Source organism: Cryptomeria japonica, unplaced genomic scaffold, assembly GCF_030272615.1.
Source record: "Cryptomeria japonica unplaced genomic scaffold, Sugi_1.0 HiC_scaffold_126, whole genome shotgun sequence".
Lineage (NCBI taxonomy): Eukaryota > Viridiplantae > Streptophyta > Pinopsida > Cupressales > Cupressaceae > Cryptomeria > Cryptomeria japonica.
The window spans coordinates 155,001-177,500 of NW_026728948.1; the positions used below are offsets into that span (position 1 = coordinate 155,001).

Below are 22,500 nucleotides of genomic sequence, written 5' to 3' on the forward strand. Positions count from 1 at the left end.
CGATTACAAGTCGTCGAGTCTGTTACTGGGCGAACACGAGATGCGCACAGGAAATCGATCAGCCCTCACAATGGCCCAAGGCCAGAGATCGGACTGCTACGATTTACCCCAACAATCATCGTGCCACTCTTCGCAGAGAGGTGATAGACGCCAACGAGCCCGCGCATAGCAATCGAGGTGTAAAAAGGGCGTTGAAGGCAGGAAGCCTGGACGAAAGAGGCTACGAGGTCACCTCGAAGCGGTCTAAGAATCGGGCGCACTTGGGGCGACTACCAGTGCCAACCCCTTATCCCGCGGTGCGTCCGACACACAGAAATTTCCAAGGCGGCCAAGGAGCCTCCCCGCATAGCAATCGGGGTGTGAGGTTACGGATGCAGCATTGATAGCAATCGAGGTGTGAGGCGAAGGATGCAGAAGTGAGAGCCGAGGGATGTAGCAAAGATAGCAATCGGGGTGTGTGATGCAGAAGAGATAGCAATCGAGGTGTGCGGTGGGAAGGGCCCAGCAGCCAGAATGCATGAAGCGACGGATGAAGCAGTGATGACAACCGGGCTGTGAGGAGAGGAGGGATGCAGCCAAGAAAGCAATCAGGGCTCGAGGCAAGGGATGCATCAAGGATAGCAATCATGTTGTGAGGCGAGATTCCAAAGGCTAAACGTGAGAGGCTGCAGGGTCGACTCAGAGAGGTCTATGCATGTGAGAGGCTGAAAGCAAGGTCGACTCGGAGCGGTCTATGCATCGGGCGCGCTTGGGGCGACTACCAGTGCCAACCCCTTATCCCGCGACGCGTCCGACAAAGAGAACGTTCCAAGGCGGCAGAGGAGGTTACCAGCCGAAGGATGCAGTAGCAATAACAGGTATAGTTCCGCGGCGGCCGAGAAGACTCACCGCATAGGAATCGGGATGCGAGGCGAGGGATGCGGCGGGAAGGCCCCGACGGCTAAACGGAAGAGGCTGCAGGGCCGCCTCGGAATGGTCCAAGCATCGGATGCGATTGGGACGACTACCAGTGCCAACCCCTTATCCCGCGATGCGTCCGATACACAGATAGTTCCAAGGCGGCCGAGGAGCCTCACCGCATATCAATCGGGGTGCGAGGCGAGGGATGGGGCGGGAAGGCCCCAACGGCTAGACGGAAGAGGCTTCAGGGCCACCTCGGAATGGTCCAAGCATCGGACGCGCTTGGGGCGACTGCCAGTGCCAACCCCTTATCCCGCGATGCGTCCGATACACAGATGGTTCCAAGGCGGCCGAGGAGCCTCACCGCATAGCAATCGGGGGTGCGAGGCGAGGGATGGGGCGGGAAGGCCCCAACGGCTAGACGGAAGAGGCTTCAGGGCCGCCTAGGAATGGTCCAAGCATCGGACACGCTTGGGGCGACTACCAGTGACAGCCCCCTATCCCGCGATGCGTCCGATACGAAGATGGTTCCAAGGCGGCCGAGGAGCCTCACCGCATAGCAATCGGGGTGCGAGGTGGGGGATGCGGCGAGATGGCCCCAACGGCTAGACGGAAGAGGCCACAGGGCCGCGTCGGAATAGTCCAAGCATCGGACGCGCTTGGGGCGACTACCAGTGACAACCCCTTATCCCGCGATGCGTCCGATACGAAGATAGTTCCAAGGCGGCCGAGGAGCCTCACCGCATAGCAATCGGGGTGCGAGGTGGGGGATGCGGCGAGATGGCCCCAACGGCTAGACGGAAGAGGCTGCAGGGCCGCCTCGGAATAGTCCAAGCATCGGACGCGCTTGGGGCCACTACCAGTGACAACCCCTTATCCCGCAATGCGTCCGATACGAAGATAGTTCCAAGGCGGCCGAAGAGCCTCACCGCATAGCAATCGGGGTGCGAGGTGGGGGATGCGGCGAGATGGCCCCAACGGCTAGACGGAAGAGGCCACAGGGCCGCCTCGGAATAGTCCAAGCATCGGACGCGCTTGGGGCGACTACCAGTGACAACCCCTTATCCCGCGATGCGTCCGATACGAAGATAGTTCCCAGGCGGCCGAGGAGCCTCACCGCATAGCAATCGGGGTGCGAGGCGAGGGATGCGGCGAGATGGCCCCAAAGGCTAGACGGAAGAGGCTGCAGGGCTGCCTCGGAATAGTCCAAGCATCGGACGCGCTTGGGGCGACTACCACTGCCAACCCCTTATCCCGCGATGCGTCCGATACACAGATAGTTCCGAGGCGGCCGAGGAGGTGGGGGATGCAGCGAGATGGCCCCAACGGCTAGACGGAAGAGGCTGCAGGGCCGCCTCGGAATAGTCCAAGCATCGGACGCGCTTGGGGCGACTACCAGTGACAACCCCTTATCCCGCGATGCGTCCGATACACAGATAGTTCCGAGGCGGCCAAGGAGCCTCACCGCATAGCAATCGTGGTGCGAGGTGGGGGATGCGGCGAGATGGCCCCAACGGCTAGACGGAAGAGGCTGCAGGGCCGCCTCGGAATGGTCCAAGCATCGGATGCGCTTGGGGCGACTACCACTGCCAACCCCTTATCCCGCGATGCGTCCGATACACAGATAGTTCCAAGGCGGCCGAGGAGCCTCACAGCATAGCAATCAGGGTGCGAGGCGAGGGATGCGGCGAGAAAGCCCCAACGGCTAGAGGGAAGAGGCTTCAGGTCCGCCTCGGAATGGTCCAAGCATCGGACGCGCTTGGGGCGACTACCAGTGACAACCCCTTATCCCGCGACGCGTCCGATACACAGATAGTTCCAAGGCGGCCGAGGAGCCTCACCGCATAGCAATCGGGGTGCGAGGCGAGGGATGCGGCGAGAAGGACCCAACGGCTACACGGAAGAGGCTTCGGGGCCGCCTCGGAATGGTCCAAGCATCGGACGCGCTTGGGGCGACTACCAGTGACAACCCCTTATCCCGCGACGCGTCCGATACACAGATAGTTCCAAGGCGGCCGAGGAGCCTCACCGCATAGCAATCGGGGTGCGAGGCGAGGGATGCGGCGAGAAGGACCCAACGGCTACACGGAAGAGGCTTCGGGGCCGCCTCGGAATGGTCCAAGCATCGGACGCGCTTGGGGCGACTACCAGTGACAACCCCTTATCCCGCGACGCGTCCGATACACAGATAGTTCCAAGGCGGCCGAGGAGCCTCACCGCATAGCAATCGGGGTGCGAGGCGAGGGATGCGGCGAGAAGGACCCAACGGCTAGACGGAAGAGGCTTCGGGTCCGCCTCGGAATGGTCCAAGCATCGGACGCGCTTGGGGCGACTACCAGTGACAACCCCTTATCCCGCGACGCGTCCGATACACAGATAGTTCCAAGGCGGCCGAGGAGCCTCACCGCATAGCAATCGGGGTGCGAGGCGAGGGATGCGGCGAGAAGGACCCAACGGCTAGACGGAAGAGGCTTCGGGTCCGCCTCGGAATGGTCCAAGCATCGGACGCGCTTGGGGCGACTACCAGTGACAACCCCTTATCCCGCGACGCGTCCGATACACAGATAGTTCCAAGGCGGCCGAGGAGCCTCACCGCATAGCAATCGGGGTGCGAGGCGAGGGATGCGGCGAGAAGGACCCAACGGCTAGACGGAAGAGGCTTCGGGTCCGCCTCGGAATGGTCCAAGCATCGGACGCGCTTGGGGCGACTACCAGTGACAACCCCTTATCCCGCGACGCGTCCGATACACAGATAGTTCCGAGGCGGCCGAGGAGCCTCACCGCATAGCAATCGGGGTGCGAGGCGAAGGATGCGGCGAGAAGGACCCAACGGCTAGACGGAAGAGGCTTCGGGTCCGCCTCGGAATGGTCTAAGCATCGGACGCGCTTGGGGCGACTACCAGTGACAACCCCTTATCCCGCGACGCGTCCGATACACAGATAGTTCCCAGGCGGCCGAGGAGCCTCACCGCATAGCAATCGGGGTGCGAGGCGAGGGATGCGGCGAGAAGGACCCAACGGCTAGACGGAAGAGGCTTCAGGGCCGCCTCGGAATGGTCCAAGCATCGAACGTGCTTGGGGCGACTACCAGTGACAACCCCTTATCCCGCGACGCGTCCGATACACAGATAGTTCCGAGGCGGCCGAGGAGCCTCACCGCATAGCAATCGGGGTGCGAGGCGAGGGATGCGGCGAGAAGGACCCAACGGCTAGACGGAAGAGGCTTCAGGGCCGCCTCGGAATGGTCCAAGCATCGGACGCGCTTGGGGCGACTACCAGTGACAACCCCTTATCCCGCGACGCGTCCGATACACAGATAGTTCCGAGGCGGCCGAGGAGCCTCACCGCATAGCAATCGGGGTGCGAGGCGAGGGATGCGGCGAGAAGGACCCAACGGCTAGACGGAAGAGGCTTCAGGGCCGCCTCGGAATGGTCCAAGCATCGGACGCGCTTGGGGCGACTACCAATGACAACCCCTTATCCCGCGACGCGTCCGATACACAGATAGTTCCGAGGCGGCCGAGGAGCCTCACCGCATAGCAATCGGGGTGCGAGGCGAGGGATGCGGCGAGAAGGACCCAACGGCTAGACGGAAGAGGCTTCAGGGCCGCCTCGGAATGGTCCAAGCATCGGACGCGCTTGGGGCGACTACCAGTGACAACCCCTTATCCCGCGACGCGTCCGATACACAGATAGTTCCGAGGCGGCCGAGGAGCCTCACCGCATAGCAATCGGGGTGCGAGGCGAGGGATGCGGCGAGAAGGACCCAACGGCTAGACGGAAGAGGCTTCAGGGCCGCCTCGGAATGGTCCAAGCATCGGACGCGCTTGGGGCGACTACCGTTGCCAACCCCTTATCCCGCGATGCGTCTGATACACAGATAGTTCCGAGGCGGCCGAGGAGCCTCACCGCATAGCAATCGGGTTGCGAGGCAGATTATTGGGAAGGGAACCCCCTGGGATGCGGCTCAAGCAGTGCCCAAAGGGACTGGAATGCGGAATCACATCGAGAGACCCAAATGCTATACGAGGGCTCAAATCGAATTATCGATTTGGCCACGACATGGACGCATCGGAACGACTACCTTTGCCGAACCACTCGCAATTGCATCCATACCGAAACCAATAGACATTTCCGTTAGAGCCCTCGCATAGCATTCGGGAATCTCGCATGCCCCTCTAAATCGACCAATGCTGGCGCTCAATGAAAATCCGAGCGCTACCACCGTTCGAGCGCCAGCATTGGTCGAGTTAGAGGGGCACGGGGGAGAATGCTCCAGTCAACACCTCCCCTATATAAGTTATTTGTCCGATTCTCGCACAACCGTAGTCTGCCTCGTCGAATCAAACAACGGTCCCAGATTCCGACTTCCGTTCCGTAGAGACCCAAAAGCTAGATGGAGGCTCGCAAGAAAGAGAGTCGGCGCATAGCAATCGGGTTTCTCGAACGTTTAGGGACCGAGCTCACTTGCGGATAGGGCAAAATCCGCCAAGCAACCCAAAAGCTAGACGGGGGCTCGAATCGAATCGCCTAGGCGGCCACAACAACGACGTGTTGGATCGACTACCAGTGCCAAACCATTCAGCAAGACTAGTCTGTGTCGAGGCCGGATAGAGATTCTCAGAGAGCGCCCGCATAGCATTTAGGAGACCTGCCGCGTCCCTCACACTCGACAAATGGTGGTGCACGTTTATAAATCCGAGCGATCCCAACCCTTTCAAGCACCAACATCGGTCGAGATAGAGGGGCACGGAGGGGGCTGCGTGAGACAACACAGTCCCCTATATAAGTTATTTGTCCGATTCTCACACATCCGAAGAATGGTCATCAAATCGGACAACAGCCCAAACTTCCGACTTCCGTCCCAGAAAGCCCAAGAGCTATCTAAAACGTTCATGGCCGGAACTCGATCGCGGCTATACCAGTCCGCCAAGCAACCCAAAAGCTAGACTGGAGCTCTAGTCGAATCACCTCTGTGGCCATTGCAAGGACGTGTTGGAGCGACTACCATTGCCGAACCATTCCGCAGGTCGAGTCCATACCAAGGCCGCATAGAGATTCACGATGAGCTCCTGCATAGCAATCAGGAGACTTGCCGTGTCCATCACAATCGATAAATCCTGGTGCAAGATTTTTGCATCCGAGCGCTCCAACCAGTCGAGCACCAGCATCAATCGACATAAACGGGCACGGGGGGAGGATGCTCGAGAACACTACCTCCCCTATATAAGTTATTTGTCCGATTCTCAAGCAGCCGAAGTCTGGTCATCGAATCGGGTCAAAGACCACAACTTCCGACTTTACCCACAATGCAAGTCATCGAATCGAACATCGGCCCCCGAGTCGGACTCCATGCGTATGTCAGGTCATCGGACCCAAATTCCGCCTTCCTGCGCATGGCGGGCCATCAATATCAACTCGGTCATCGGACCCAAACTCCGCCTTTTTGCGTATGGCACGCCTTCAAATCGGTCATCGGACCCAAATTCCGCCTTCCTGTGCATGGCGGGCCATCAACATCAACTCGGTCATCGGACCCAAATTCCGCCTTTCTGCGCATGGCACGCCATCAACTCGGTCATCGGACCCAAATTCCGCCTTCCTGCGCATGGCAGGTCATCGGACACAAATTCAGACCTCGCCAATATGCCTACGTATCGAATCGGTCATCGGACCCAACTTCCGACTTCATCCATACTGTAGGGTCTTTGAGGTTGGCGCGGTGCGCTCAACCCAGGGAGTCGACCCATCGAAGCATACACCTCCCCTATATAAGCTATTTGTCCGATTCCCACACCTGTGTAGTTTGCACCTCTGACCAGGACATCGACCCCAACTTCCGAACTCGACTGCAACGACGGCACCAGCGCCTTGGTGCGCACCTTGCGACGCACAGTCCCAACATTCGCCTTCCTGCACATGGCAGGTCATCGGACCCAAATTCCGACCTCGCGAGTATGCCTACATATCGAATCGGTCATCGGACCCAACTTCCGACTTCATCCATACCGTAGGGTCTTTGAGGTTGGCGCGGTGCGCTCAACCCGGGGAGTCGACCCAACGAAGCATACACCTCCCCTATATAAGCTATTTGTCCGATTCCCACACCTGTGTAGTTTGCACCTCCGATCAAGACATCGACCCCAACTTCCGAACTCGCCTCCAACGACCGAACCAGCGCCTTGGTGCGCACCTTGCAACGCACAGTGCCAACATTCGCCTTCCTGCACGTGGCAGGTCATCGGACCCAAATTCCGACCTCGCGAGTATGCCTACATATCGAATCGGTCATCGGACCCAACTTCCGACTTCATCCATACCGTAGGGTCTTTGAGGTTGGCGCGGTGCGCTCAACCCGGGGAGTCGACCCAACGAAGCATACACCTCCCCTATATAAGCTATTTGTCCGATTCCCACACCTGTGTAGCTTGCACCTCCGATCAGGACATCGACCCCAACTTCCGAACTCGACTAAAAAGACCGCACCAGCGCCTTGGTGTGCACCTTGCAACGCACAGTGTCAACATTCGCCTTCCTGCACATGGCAGGTCATCGGACCCAAATTCCGACCTCATGAGCATACCTACTAATCGAATTGGTCATCGGACCCAACTTCCGACTTCATCCATACCGTAGGGTCTTTGAGGTTGGCGCGGTGCGCTCAACCTGGGGAGTCGACCCATCGAAGCATACACCTCCCCTATATAAGCTATTTGTCCGATTCCGACACCTGTGTAGTTTGCACCTCCGCTCAGGACATCGACCCCAACTTCCGAACTCGCCTGCAACGACCGAACCAGCGCCTTGGTGCGCACCAAAAGTGCGCACTTTTGGAGGGCACTTTTGTGCGCTCCAAAGGTGCGCACTTTTGGAGGGCACTTTTCTGCGCTCCAAAGGTGCGCACTTTTGGAGGGCACTTTTTGGAGGGCACTTTTCTGCGCTCCAAAGGTGCGCACTTTTGGAGGGCACTTTTTGGAGGGCACTTTTCTGCGCTCCAAAGGTGCGCACTTTTGGAGGGCACTTTTTGGAGGGCACTTTTCTGCGCTCCAAAGGTGCGCACTTTTGGAGGGCACTTTTTGGAGGGCACTTTTCTGCGCTCCAAAGGTGCGCACTTTTGGAGGGCACTTTTTGGAGGGCACTTTTCTGCGCTCCAAAGGTGCGCACTTTTGGAGGGCACTTTTCTGCGCTCCAAAGGTGCGCACTTTTGGAGGGCACTTTTTGGAGGGCACTTTTCTGCGCTCCAAAGGTGCGCACTTTTGGAGGGCACTTTTTGGAGGGCACTTTTCTGCGCTCCAAAGGTGCGCACTTTTGGAGGGCACTTTTTGGAGGGCACTTTTCTGCGCTCCAAAGGTGCGCACTTTTGGAGGGCACTTTTGTGCACTCCAAAGGTGCGCACTTTTGGAGGGCACTTTTCCTGTGCTCCAAAGGTGCACACCTAGGTGAGCACCTTCGACCACACCTTGTAGCACACCAAACTCTGACTTTCGACTTCATCCGCAATGCAGGGTCTTTGAGGTTGGCGCAATGCGCACAACCAGGGGAGTCGACCCATCAAACCCAACACCTCCCCTATATAAGCTATTTGTCTGATTCTCATACATGCGTAGCCTGCAGGAGCAATTAGGACATCGACCCCAACTTTCGGCTTCTAAACGAAAACAAGGTCTTTGAGGTTGGTGTAATGCGAACAACTAGGGGAGTCAACCCATCAAACCCAACACCTCCCCTATATAAGCTATTTGTCTGATTCTCATACATGTGTAGTCTACAGGAGCAATTAGGACATCGACCCCAACTTTTGACTTCTTAACGAAAACAAGGTCTTTGAGGTTGACGTAATGCGCACAACCAGGGGAGTCGACCCATCAAACCCAACACCTCCCCTATATAAGCTATTTGTCCGATTCTCATACATGTGTAGCCTGCAGGAGCCATTAGGACATTGACCCCAACTTTTGACTTCTTAACGAAAACAAGGTCTTTGAGGTTGGCGTAATGCGCACAACCAAGGGAGTTGACCCATCAAACCCAACACCTCCCCTATATAAGCTATTTGTCTGATTCTCATACATGTGTAGCCTGCAACAACGATTAGGACATCCACCCCAACTTCTGAATTCGTCTGCGTTGACCGCACCAAAGGTGCACGCCTTGGTGCTCACCAAAATCCGACTTCCGACTTCTTCTGCTATGCGGGGTCTTTGAGGTTGGCGCAGTGCGCACAACCAGGGGAGTCAACCCACCGAATGCAACACCTCCCCTATATAAGCTATTTGTCTGATTCTCATACATGCGTAGACTGCAGCAATGATTAGGACATCCACCCCAACTTTTGACTTCTTAAACAAGACAGGGTCTTTGAAGTTGGTGCAGTGCACACAACCAGGGGAGTCGACCCATCAAACGCAACACCTCCCCTATATAAAGCTATTTGTCCGATTCTCATACGTGTAGTCTGCAGCAGCGATTAGGACATCGACCCCAACTTCCGAATTCGTTTGCATTGACCGCACCAAAGGTGCACGCCTTGGTGTGCACCCTGGAGTGCACTTTGGTGCTCACCTCGGTGCACACTTTGGTGTGCACCTCGGTGTGCACCAAAGGTGCGCACCTTGGAGCGCACCAAAGGTGTACACTTTGGAGCGCACCACATAGGGTCTTTGAGAGGTTGGCGCAGTGCGCACACCAAGGTGGGTGTTGAGGTGCGTGCCGAGGTGGGTGGGTGCTAGGGTGCGCTCCATGGTGGGTGCCAGGGTGGGTGCGTGCTAGGGTGGATTCCAAAGAGGGTCATAGGGTGGGTGCCAAGGTGGGTTGGTGATATAGTGGGTTCAAAGGTGGGTACTAGGGTGGGTTCCAAGGTGGGTCACAAGTTGGGTGCCAGGATGCGTGGGTGTTAGGTTGGGTGCCAAGGTGGGCTCCTGCGTGGGTGGGTGCTAGGGTGGGTTTCAAGGTGGACGCGAGGGCGGGTGCCAAGGTGGGTAACAAGTTGGGTGTTAGGATGGGTGAGTGCTAGAGTGGGTGCCAAGGTGGGTGGGTGCTAAGGTGGATGCCAAGGTGGTTCACAGGGTGGGTGGGTTCTAGGGTGAGTTCCAAGGTGGGTCACAGGTTCAGTGCTAGGGTGGGTGTCAAGGCGGGTGTCGAGGTGCCTGGGTGCTAGGGTGTGGATGCCAATGTGGGTCATAGGGTGGGTACTAGGGTGGGCTGCAATGTGGGTGCCAAGGTGGGTAACATGCTCGGTGGGTTCTAAATTGGGTGCCAGGGTGGGTGTGCACCCACCTTGCCCGAGGTGGGTGCCAAGGTGCCAGTGTGGGTGGGTGCTAAGGTGGATGCCAAGGTGGGTGAGAAGGTGGGTGATAGGTTGAGTGGTAGGATGGGTGGGTGCCAAGATGGGTCACAGGGTGGGTGCAAGGGTGGGTAGGTGCTAGGGTTGGTGTCAGGGTGGGTGGGTGCTAGGTTGGGTTCCAAGGTGGGTGCGAGGGTGAGTGTCAAGGTGGGTCACAGGTTAGGTGCTAGGATGGGTGAGTGCTAGGGTGCAAAGGTGCCAGGGTGGGTGCTAGGATGGGTCGATGCTAGGGTGAGTGGCAAGGTGGGTCCACAAGTGTCAAGGTGGGTGCCGAGGTGGGTGCCAAGTCGGCGACTGCTATGGTGGATGCCAAGGTGGGTCACGGGGTGGGTGCCAAGTTGCTAGGTTGGGTTCCAAGGTGGGTGCCAACGTGGGTGCTAGGGTGCGTGGGTTAAAGGGTGTGTCACAACGTGGGTGCCAGGATGGGTGCGCACCCACACTGGCCAAGACGGGTGCGGGTGCAAGGTTGGGTTCCAAGCCCGGTCACAGGCTGGGTGCTAGGATGGGTGGGTGCCAAGGTGGGCACCAGGGTGGGTGCACCCACCCTGGCCAAGGTGGGTCACGGGGTGGGTCCTAGGGTGGGTAACGGGGTGGGTACTAAGGTGCGTGCCAAGGTGGGTCATAGGGTGGGTGCCAAGGTGGGCACCAGGGTGGGTGTGCACCAACCCTAGCCAGGGTAGGTCACGGGGTGGTTGTCGGGGTGGGCGTCAAGGAGCCAAGGTGGGTGGCAAGTAGCCAAGTTGCGTGCCAAGGTGGGTGTCGGGGTGGGTGCCAAGGATCCAAGGTGGGTGCCAAGGAACCAAGGTGGGTGTCTGGGTGGGTGCCGAGGTGGGAGCCAGGGTGGGTCCCAAGGTGAGTGCAAAGGTGGGTGCCAGGGTCAAGGTGAGTGCCAATGTGGGTTCCAAGGTGCCAGGGTCAGGGTGAGTGCCAATGTGGGTTCAAAGGTGCTAAGTTGGGTGCGAGGTTGGGTGCGAGGGTGGGTGGGTGCCAAGGTGTGCTAGGTGGAAGCCCGGGTGGGTCGGCATCCCATGGGTGTCGAGTTGGGTGCCTGATGGGTGCTTCTTGTCAAGTTTTAGTCGTCGGGACTCATTTCGAGCCTTAGAGGTCGTTTCTTGTCCGGTTGCCCTGTCTTCGACCTGGGAACCCAATTTTGGTCCTCGGGTCCCATTTTTTTTTGTCTCGCATCCCACTTTTGGCCTGTGGCCTTTTCGGGGTCGATTCTCGTTTTGGGCATCAGAGCATGTTTCTTCTCCTAAAACCCAATATTTGTTTATTAAGTCTCGGAACACATTTTTGTTCTCGTGGACCCATCATGGGTCTTGGAACGCATTTGTGGTCCTTGGGTCCCATTTTGCATCCCGAAACTTGTGTTTTGGTGCTTGATCCCTATTTTGGGTGCCCACCTTGCACCAAGTGCGCACCCGGGGCAAACCGAGCGCCTTGGTGCACCGGGGCAAGATCGAGCGTGCACCCGAGGCGCCCCGAACATGCACCAAGGTGCACTCGGCCCACATGTGAGCGCAGGTCGTTGCGCCCGAGGTGGTGTGTGGGCACCGCGTTGCAGACGGGACACTGCACGCACACGACGCCCCCTCCAGGTGCACGCACGTAGGCCGGGCCGGGTGCACACCCGACGCCCTAGCAAGGTGCGCGCACCCGGGCAGGGCTCACACTTGGCGAACGGGGCGCACTTCGCGAGGGAGGGTGTGCACCTCGATGGGGGTGGGTGGCCGGGGTGGATTCGCACGTGGGTCGCGGTTTGCTAAGTACACACTGCGACAAGCTCATAACGGGTGCGATCATACCAGCATTAGTGCACCGGATCCCATCAGAACTCCGCAGTTAAGCGCGCTTGGGCCGGAGTAGTACTGGGATGGGTGACCTCCCGGGAAGTCCCGGTGTTGCACCCTTTTTTAGTTTTTCGCCGGGCGTCGCAATGCTATTTGAATAAACCTTTTGCCCGTTTGCGTTCTCGTCGGGGCCGGGCCGGGCCGGGGTGCGCTGCCCGCACTACCGCGCGCGCGGGGGGCGACACCGAGCGCGCACCCGAGGCACCCCGAGCACACAGGCCACGGTGCAACCCGGGCGTTGTGCGCGCACCCCGGTGCGCCCGAGGTGCTGCGCGCGCACCCAGGTGAAATCGGTGTGCACCTCGGCCAGTGCGCGCTCGGTCGAGTCGCGCACGTTGGCCAAGGTGCACGGTGATGTTTCTTACTCTAAGGTTCCGCACCAGACGCCCGGGACAGGTGAGCGAAGCTGGGCGGGGCCGGGTGCGCGGCCGGGGCAGGTGCACGCAGCTGGAGAGAGCTTTGGAGCACACTTCGGAGCGCACCAATGATGCGCTCCATTCAAAAGTTTCCTGAAAAGGCAAAAAAAGTTGAGATTATAGAATTTCCCACTTGAGAGATTGTAAAAAAAAAAAATTTAAAATGAAGGAAACGCGGGTGCCAAGGTGTGCGCAGCCCAGCCAAGGTGTGCGCACCAAGGCGCCCACCCTGGCGAAGGTGCACGCAAGGTGCGCACCCGAGGCAAACCGGACAATTAACCCAACTTTCGACTTCGCGCGCACCTTGGAGCGCACTTCGGAGCGCTCCTTGGTGCGCACCAATCTTGGGCACCTCGGAGTGCACCATGGCGCCCACCAAGGTGCGCACCCGGGGCAAACCGAGCTCCGACTTCGTGCGCACCTTGGAGCGCACGAAAGGTGCGCACCATGGCGCCCACCAAGGTGCGCAGCCCAGCCAAGGCGTGCGCATCAAGGTGCGCACCCTGGCGAAGGTGCGCACCCGGGGCAAACCGAGCTCCGACTTCGTGCGCACCTTGGAGCGCACAAAAGGTGCGCAACCCAGCCAAGGTGTGCGCACCCCGGTCAAACCGAGCTCCGAATCGTGCGCACCAGAGGTGCACGCCATCGTGCGCACCTTGGAGCACACTTCGGAGCCCTCCTTGGTGCGCGCCGATGTTGCGCACCTCGGAGCGCACCCGGGGAAAACAATGCAATTAACCCGACTTTCGACTTCGTGGGCACCTCGGAGCGCTCTCGGGTTCGCACCTCGGAGCACACCGAGGTGCGCACCTTTGATGCGCTGCCTTCACCAATTTCCAGAAAAGGCAAGAAAACATTGAGAAGGTGTGCGCACCGAGGTGCCCACCCTGGCGAAGGTGCACGCGAGGTGCGCACCCGGGGCAAACCGGGCTCCGACTTCGTGCACGCCGCACCTTGGAGCACACTTCGGAGCGCTCCTTGGTGCGCACCAGGGCGCGCAACCCAGCCGAGGTGCCCACCCCGGCGAAGGTGCACGCGAGGTGCGCACCCGGGGCAAACCGGGCTCCGACTTCGTGCACGCCATGGTGCCCACCGCGGCGAAGGTGCACGCGAGGTGCGCACCCGGGGCAAACCGGGCTCCGACTTCGTGCACGCCGCACCTTGGAGCACACTTCGGAGCGCTCCTTGGTGCGCACCATGGTGCCCACCAGGGCGCGCAACCCCGCCGAAGGTGCACGCGAGGTGCGCACCCGGGGCAAACCGGGCTCCGACTTCGTGCACGCCGCACCTTGGAGCACACTTCGGAGCGCTCCTTGGTGCGCACCATGGTGCCCACCAGGGCGCGCAACCCCGCCGAAGGTGCACGCGAGGTGCGCACCCGGGGCAAACCGGGCTCCGACTTCGTGCACGCCATGGTGCGCACCGCGGCGAAGGTGCGCACCCGGGGCAAACCGGGCTCCGACTTCGTGCACGCCGCACCTTGGAGCACACTTCGGAGCGCTCCTTGGTGCGCACCAGGGCGCGCAACCCAGCCGAGGTGCCCACCCCGGCGAAGGTGCACGCGAGGTGCGTACCCGGGGCAAACCGGGCTCCGACTTCGTGCACGCCGCACCTTGGAGCACACTTCGGAGCGCTCCTTGGTGCGCACCATGGTGCCCACCAGGCCGCGCAACCCAGCCAAGGTGTGCGCACCAAGGTGCACGCGAGGTGCGCACCCGGGGCAAACCGGGGTCCGACTTCGTGCACGCCGCACCTTGGAGCACACATCGGGGCGCTCCCGGGTTCGCACCGGCGTTGCGCACCGTGGTGGGCACCTCGGAGCACACCAAGGTGGGCAGCGAGGTGCGCACCTTTGATGCGATGCCTTCACTAATTTCCATAAAAGGCAAAAAAAAAACGAGATTTTAAAATTTCCGTTTTGAAAGATAGTGAGAAAAAGGGAATGCTGGTGCCATCTTGAGCCCGCCCTGGTGCGCAGCCCAGCCAAGGTGTGCGCACCAAGGTGCCCACCCTGGCGAAGGTGCGCGCCCGGGCAATTAACCCAACTTCCAACTTCGCGCGCGCCAGGGTGGGAGCGCACCCAACAACCGGGCCTGGGAAGAGCCAATGCGAGAAACCCCACCAAACGCTCTGACAAAAAAAGAGGGGGCGCTCCAGTAACCCCGCTTCGGAGCGCACCCTGGGCAAACCCAGCCAAGGTGCCCACCCCGGCCAAGGTGCAGGCGAGGTGCGCACCCGGGGCAAACCGGGCTCCGACAACGTGCACGCCGCACCTTGGAGCACACTTCGTAGCGCTCCCGGGTGCGCACCTCAGAGCACACCAAGGTGGGCAGCGAGGTGCGCACCTTTGATGCGCTGCCTTCACTAATTTCCAGAAAAGGCAAAAAAAAAAGGAGATTTTAAAATTTCCGTTTTGAAAGATAGTGAAAAAAACGGAACGCGCGTGCCATCTTGAGCCCGCCCTGGTGCGCAGCCCAGGTAAGGTGCCCACCCTGGCAAAGGTGCGCACCCGGGCAATTAACCCTACTTCCGACTTCGTGCGCGCCAGGGTGGCAACCGGGCCTCGGAAGAGCCAATGCGAGAAACCCCACCAAACGCTCCGACAAAAAAAGAGGCGGCGCTCCAATAACCCCGCTTCGGAGCGCAGCCGGGGCAAACCCAGCCAAGGTGCCCACCCCGACGAAGGTGCACGCGAGGTGCGCACCCGGGGCAAACCGGGCTCCGACAACGTGCACGCAGCACCTTGGAGCACACTTCGAAGCACTCCCGGGTGCCCACCGGCGTTGCGCACCGTGGTGGGCAGCGAGGTGCGCACCTTTGATGCGCTGCCTTCACTAATTTCCAGAAAAAGGCAAAAAAAAATGAGATTTTAAAATTTCCATTTTGAAAGATAGTGAAAAAAAAGGAACGCGGGTGCCATCTTGAGCCCGCCCTGGTGCGCAGCCCAGGCAAGGCATGCGCACCAAGGTGCCCACCCGAGGTGCACACCCGGGGCAAACCGGGCTCCGACTTCGTGCAGGCCGCACCTTGGAGCACACTTCGGAGCGCTCCTTGGTGCGCACCATGGTGCCCACCAGGGCGCGCAACCCAGCCAAGGTCTGCACACCAAGGTGCCCACCCCGGCGAAGGTGCACGCGAGGTGCGCACCCGGGGCAAACCGGGCTCCGACTTCGTGCACGCCATGGTGCCCACCGCGGCGAAGGTGCACGCGAGGTGCGCACCCGGGGCAAACCGGGCTCCGACTTCGTGCACGCCGCACCTTGGAGCACACTTCGGAGCGCTCCTTGGTGCGCACCATGGTGCCCACCAGGGCGCGCAACCCAGCCAAGGTGTGCGCACCAAGGTGCACGCGAGGTGCGCACCCGGGGCAAACCGGGGTCCGACTTCGTGCACGCCGCACCTTGGAGCACACATCGGAGCGCTCCCAGGTTCGCACCAGCGTTGCGCACCTTTGATGCGCTGCCTTCACTAATTTCCAGAAAAGGCAAAAAAAAACGAGATTTTAAAATTTCCGTTCTGAAAGATAGTGAAAAAAACGGAACGCGGGTGCCATCTTGAGCCCTTCCTGGTGCGCACCCCAGGCAAGTTGTGCGCACCAAGGTGCCCACCCTGGCGGAGGTGCGCGCCCGGGGCAATCCGGGCTCCGACTTCGTGCACTGCATGGTGCCCACCAAGGCGCGCAACCCAGCCAAGGTGCCCACCGCAGCGAAGGTGCACGCGAGGTGCGCACGCGAGGTGCACACCCGGGGCAAACCGGGCTCCGACTTCGTGCACGCCGCACCTTGGAGCACACTTCAGAGCGCTCCTTGGTGCGCACCAGGGCGCGCAACCCAGCCGAGGTGCCCACCCCGGCGAAGGTGCACGCGAGGTGCGCACCCGGGGCAAACCGGGCTCCGACTTCGTGCACGCCATGGTGCCCACCGCGGCGAAGGTGCGCACCCGGGGCAAACCGGGCTCCGACTTCGTGCACGCCGCACCTTGGAGCACACTTCGGAGCGCTCCTTGGTGCGCACCATGGTGCCCACCAGGCCGCGCAACCCAGCCAAGGTGTGCGCACCAAGGTGCACGCGAGGTGCGCACCCGGGGCAAACCGGGGTCCGACTTCGTGCACGCCGCACCTTGGAGCACACATCGGGGCGCTCCCGGGTTCGCACCGGCGTTGCGCACCGTGGTGGGCACCTCGGAGCACACCAAGGTGGGCAGCGAGGTGCGCACCTTTGATGCGATGCCTTCACTAATTTCCATAAAAGGCAAAAAAAAAACGAGATTTTAAAATTTCCGTTTTGAAAGATAGTGAGAAAAAGGGAATGCTGGTGCCATCTTGAGCCCGCCCTGGTGCGCAGCCCAGCCAAGGTTTGCGCACCAAGGTGCCCACCCTGGCGAAGGTGCGCGCCCGGGCAATTAACCCAACTTCCAACTTCGCGCGCGCCAGGGTGGGAGCGCACCCAACAACCGGGCCTGGGAAGAGCCAATGCGAGAAACCCCACCAAACTCTCTGACAAAAAAAGAGGGGGCGCTCCAGTAACCCCGCTTCGGAGCGCACCCTGGGCAAACCCAGCCAAGGTGCCCACCCCGGCCAAGGTGCAGGCGAGGTGCGCACCCGGGGCAAACCGGGCTCCGACAACGTGCACGCCGCACCTTGGAGCACACTTCGTAGCGCTCCCGGGTGCGCACCTCAGAGCACACCAAGGTGGGCAGCGAGGTGCGCACCTTTGATGCGCTGCCTTCACTAATTTCCAGAAAAGGCAAAAAAAAAAGGAGATTTTAAAATTTCCGTTTTGAAAGATAGTGAAAAAAACGGAACGCGCGTGCCATCTTGAGCCCGCCCTGGTGCGCAGCCCAGGTAAGGTGCCACCCTGGCAAAGGTGCGCACCCGGGCAATTAACCCTACTTCCGACTTCGTGCGCGCCAGGGTGGCAACCGGGCCTCGGAAGAGCCAATGCGAGAAACCCCACCAAACGCTCCGACAAAAAAAGAGGCGGCGCTCCAATAACCCCGCTTCGGAGCGCAGCCGGGGCAAACCAAGCCAAGGTGCCCACCCCGACGAAGGTGCACGCGAGGTGCGCACCCGGGGCAAACCGGGCTCCGACAACGTGCACGCAGCACCTTGGAGCACACTTCGAAGCACTCCCGGGTGCCCACCGGCGTTGCGCACCGTGGTGGGCAGCGAGGTGCGCACCTTTGATGCGCTGCCTTCACTAATTTCCAGAAAAAGGCAAAAAAAAATGAGATTTTAAAATTTCCGTTTTGAAAGATAGTGAAAAAAAAGGAACGCGGGTGCCATCTTGAGCCCGCCCTGGTGCGCAGCCCAGGCAAGGCATGCGCACCAAGGTGCCCACCCGAGGTGCACACCCGGGGCAAACCGGGCTCCGACTTCGTGCAGGCCGCACCTTGGAGCACACTTCGGAGCGCTCCTTGGTGCGCACCATGGTGCCCACCAGGGCGCACCCGAGGCAAACCGGGCTCCGACTTCGTGCACGCCGCACCTTGGAGCACACATCGGAGCGCTCCCAGGTTCGCACCAGCGTTGCGCACCTTTGATGCGCTGCCTTCACTAATTTCCAGAAAAGGCAAAAAAAAACGATATTTTAAAATTTCCGTTCTGAAAGATAGTGAAAAAAACGGAACGCGGGTGCCATCTTGAGCCCTTCCTGATGCGCAGCCCAGGCAAGTTGTGCGCACCAAGGTGCCCACCCTGGCGGAGGTGCGCGCCCGGGGCAAACCGGGCTCCGACTTCGTGCACTGCATGGTGCCCACCAAGGCGCGCAACCCAGCCAAGGTGCCCACCGCAGCGAAGGTGCACGCGAGGTGCGCACCCGAGGTGCACACCCGGGGCAAACCGGGCTCCGACTTCGTGCACGCCGCACCTTGGAGCACACTTCAGAGCGCTCCTTGGTACGCACCAGGGCGCGCAACCCAGCCAAGGTGCTCACCCCGGCGAAGGTGCACGCGAGGTGCGCACCCGGGGCAAACCGGGCTCGGACTTCGTGCACGCCGCACCTTGGAGCACACATCGGAGCGCTCCCGGGTTCGCACCAGCATTGCGCACCTTTGATGCGCTGCCTTCACTAATTTCCAGAAAAGGCAAAAAAAAGAAAAAAATGAGATTTTAAAATTTCCGTTTTGAAAGATAGTAAAAAAAACGGAACGCGGGTGCCATCTTGAGCCCGCCCTGGTGTGCAGCCCAGGCAAGTTGTGCGCACCAAGGCACCCACCCTGGCCAAGGTGGGTCACGGGGTGGGTCCTAGGGTGGGTAACGGGGTGGGTACTAAGGTGCGTGCCAAGGTGGGTCATAGGGTGGGTGCCAAGGTGGGCACCAGGGTGGGTGTGCACCAACCCTAGCCAGGGTAGGTCACGGGGTGGTTGTCGGGGTGGGCGTCAAGGAGCCAAGGTGGGTGGCAAGTAGCCAAGTTGCGTGCCAAGGTGGGTGTCGGGGTGGGTGCCAAGGATCCAAGGTGGGTGCCAAGGAACCAAGGTGGGTGTCTGGGTGGGTGCCGAGGTGGGAGCCAGGGTGGGTCCCAAGGTGAGTGCAAAGGTGGGTGCCAGGGTCAAGGTGAGTGCCAATGTGGGTTCCAAGGTGCCAGGGTCAGGGTGAGTGCCAATGTGGGTTCAAAGGTGCTAAGTTGGGTGCGAGGTTGGGTGCGAGGGTGGGTGGGTGCCAAGGTGTGCTAGGTGGAAGCCCGGGTGGGTCGGCATCCCATGGGTGTCGAGTTGGGTGCCTGATGGGTGCTTCTTGTCAAGTTTTAGTCGTCGGGACTCATTTCGAGCCTTAGAGGTCGTTTCTTGTCCGGTTGCCCTATCTTCGACCTGGGAACCCAATTTTGGTCCTCGGGTCCCATTTTTTTTTGTCTCGCATCCCACTTTTGGCCTGTGGCCTTTTCGGGGTCGATTCTCGTTTTGGGCATCAGAGCATGTTTCTTCTCCTAAAACCCAATATTTGTTTATTAAGTCTCGGAACACATTTTTGTTCTCGTGGACCCATCATGGGTCTCGGAACGCATTTGTGGTCCTTGGGTCCCATTTTGCATCCCGAAACTTGTGTTTTGGTGCTTGATCCCTATTTTGGGTGCCCACCTTGCACCAAGTGCGCACCCGGGGCAAACCGAGCGCCTTGGTGCACCGGGGCAAGATCGAGCGTGCACCCGAGGCGCCCCGAACATGCACCAAGGTGCACTCGGCCCACATGTGAGCGCAGGTCGTTGCGCCCGAGGTGGTGTGTGGGCACCGCGTTGCAGACGGGACACTGCACGCACACGACGCCCCCTCCAGGTGCACGCACGTAGGCCGGGCCGGGTGCACACCCGACGCCCTAGCAAGGTGCGCGCACCCGGGCAGGGCTCACACTTGGCGAACGGGGCGCACTTCGCGAGGGAGGGTGTGCACCTCGACGGGGGTGGGTGGCCGGGGTGGATTCGCACGTGGGTCGCGGTTTGCTAAGTACACACTGCGACAAGCTCATAACGGGTGCGATCATACCAGCGTTAGTGCACCGGATCCCATCAGAACTCCGCAGTTAAGCGCGCTTGGGCCGGAGTAGTACTGGGATGGGTGACCTCCCGGGAAGTCCCGGTGTTGCACCCTTTTTTAGTTTTTCGCCGGGCGTCGCAATGCTATTTGAATAAACCTTTTGCCCGTTTGCGTTCTCGTCGGGGCCGGGCCGGGCCGGGGTGCGCTGCCCGCACTACCGCGCGCGCGGGGGCGACACCGAGCGCGCACCCGAGGCGCCCCGAGCACACAGGCCACGGTGCAACCCGGGCGTTGTGCGCGCACCCCGGTGCGCCCGAGGTGCTGCGCGCGCACCCAGGTGAAATCGGTGTGCACCTCGGCCAGTGCGCGCTCGGTCGAGTCGCGCACGTTGGCCAAGGTGCACGGTGATGTTTCTTACTCTAAGGTTCCGCACCAGACGCCCGGGACAGGTGAGCGAAGCTGGGCGGGGCCGGGTGCGCGGCCGGGGCAGGTGCACGCAGCTGGAGAGAGCTTTGGAGCACACTTCGGAGCGCACCAATGATGCGCTCCATTCAAAAGTTTCCTGAAAAGGCAAAAAAAGTTGAGATTATAGAATTTCCCACTTGAGAGATTGTAAAAAAAAAAAATTTAAAATGAAGGAAACGCGGGTGCCAAGGTGTGCGCAGCCCAGCCAAGGTGTGCGCACCAAGGCGCCCACCCTGGCGAAGGTGCACGCAAGGTGCGCACCCGAGGCAAACCGGACAATTAACCCAACTTTCGACTTCGCGCGCACCTTGGAGCGCACTTCGGAGCGCTCCTTGGTGCGCACCAATCTTGGGCACCTCGGAGTGCACCATGGCGCCCACCAAGGTGCGCACCCGGGGCAAACCGAGCTCCGACTTCGTGCGCACCTTGGAGCGCACGAAAGGTGCGCACCATGGCGCCCACCAAGGTGCGCAGCCCAGCCAAGGCGTGCGCATCAAGGTGCGCACCCTGGCGAAGGTGCGCACCCGGGGCAAACCGAGCTCCGACTTCGTGCGCACCTTGGAGCGCACAAAAGGTGCGCAACCCAGCCAAGGTGTGCGCACCCCGGTCAAACCGAGCTCCGAATCGTGCGCACCAGAGGTGCACGCCATCGTGCGCACCTTGGAGCACACTTCGGAGCCCTCCTTGGTGCGCGCCGATGTTGCGCACCTCGGAGCGCACCCGGGGAAAACAATGCAATTAACCCGACTTTCGACTTCGTGGGCACCTCGGAGCGCTCTCGGGTTCGCACCTCGGAGCACACCGAGGTGCGCACCTTTGATGCGCTGCCTTCACCAATTTCCAGAAAAGGCAAGAAAACATTGAGAAGGTGTGCGCACCGAGGTGCCCACCCTGGCGAAGGTGCACGCGAGGTGCGCACCCGGGGCAAACCGGGCTCCGACTTCGTGCACGCCGCACCTTGGAGCACACTTCGGAGCGCTCCTTGGTGCGCACCAGGGCGCGCAACCCAGCCGAGGTGCCCACCCCGGCGAAGGTGCACGCGAGGTGCGCACCCGGGGCAAACCGGGCTCCGACTTCGTGCACGCCATGGTGCCCACCGCGGCGAAGGTGCACGCGAGGTGCGCACCCGGGGCAAACCGGGCTCCGACTTCGTGCACGCCGCACCTTGGAGCACACTTCGGAGCGCTCCTTGGTGCGCACCATGGTGCCCACCAGGGCGCGCAACCCCGCCGAAGGTGCACGCGAGGTGCGCACCCGGGGCAAACCGGGCTCCGACTTCGTGCACGCCGCACCTTGGAGCACACTTCGGAGCGCTCCTTGGTGCGCACCATGGTGCCCACCAGGGCGCGCAACCCCGCCGAAGGTGCACGCGAGGTGCGCACCCGGGGCAAACCGGGCTCCGACTTCGTGCACGCCATGGTGCGCACCGCGGCGAAGGTGCGCACCCGGGGCAAACCGGGCTCCGACTTCGTGCACGCCGCACCTTGGAGCACACTTCGGAGCGCTCCTTGGTGCGCACCAGGGCGCGCAACCCAGCCGAGGTGCCCACCCCGGCGAAGGTGCACGCGAGGTGCGTACCCGGGGCAAACCGGGCTCCGACTTCGTGCACGCCGCACCTTGGAGCACACTTCGGAGCGCTCCTTGGTGCGCACCATGGTGCCCACCAGGCCGCGCAACCCAGCCAAGGTGTGCGCACCAAGGTGCACGCGAGGTGCGCACCCGGGGCAAACCGGGGTCCGACTTCGTGCACGCCGCACCTTGGAGCACACATCGGGGCGCTCCCGGGTTCGCACCGGCGTTGCGCACCGTGGTGGGCACCTCGGAGCACACCAAGGTGGGCAGCGAGGTGCGCACCTTTGATGCGATGCCTTCACTAATTTCCATAAAAGGCAAAAAAAAAACGAGATTTTAAAATTTTCGTTTTGAAAGATAGTGAGAAAAAGGGAATGCTGGTGCCATCTTGAGCCCGCCCTGGTGTGCAGCCCAGCCAAGGTGTGCGCACCAAGGTGCCCACCCTGGCGAAGGTGCGCGCCCGGGCAATTAACCCAACTTCCAACTT

General features: G+C 60.7%; 2 non-coding genes across 2 annotated transcripts; both read left to right on the top strand.

The window, feature by feature from the left end:
* Positions 1-12,034: 12,034 nt before the first annotated feature.
* LOC131865887 (5S ribosomal RNA) lies at positions 12,035-12,153 on the top strand. Its single transcript, XR_009364524.1, has one exon. It is a non-coding gene; the product is annotated as a 5S ribosomal RNA (ribosomal RNA).
* A 7,818-nt stretch (positions 12,154-19,971) lies between these two features.
* Positions 19,972-20,090, top strand: LOC131865876 (5S ribosomal RNA). Its single transcript, XR_009364513.1, has one exon. It is a non-coding gene; the product is annotated as a 5S ribosomal RNA (ribosomal RNA).
* Positions 20,091-22,500: the final 2,410 nt, after the last annotated feature.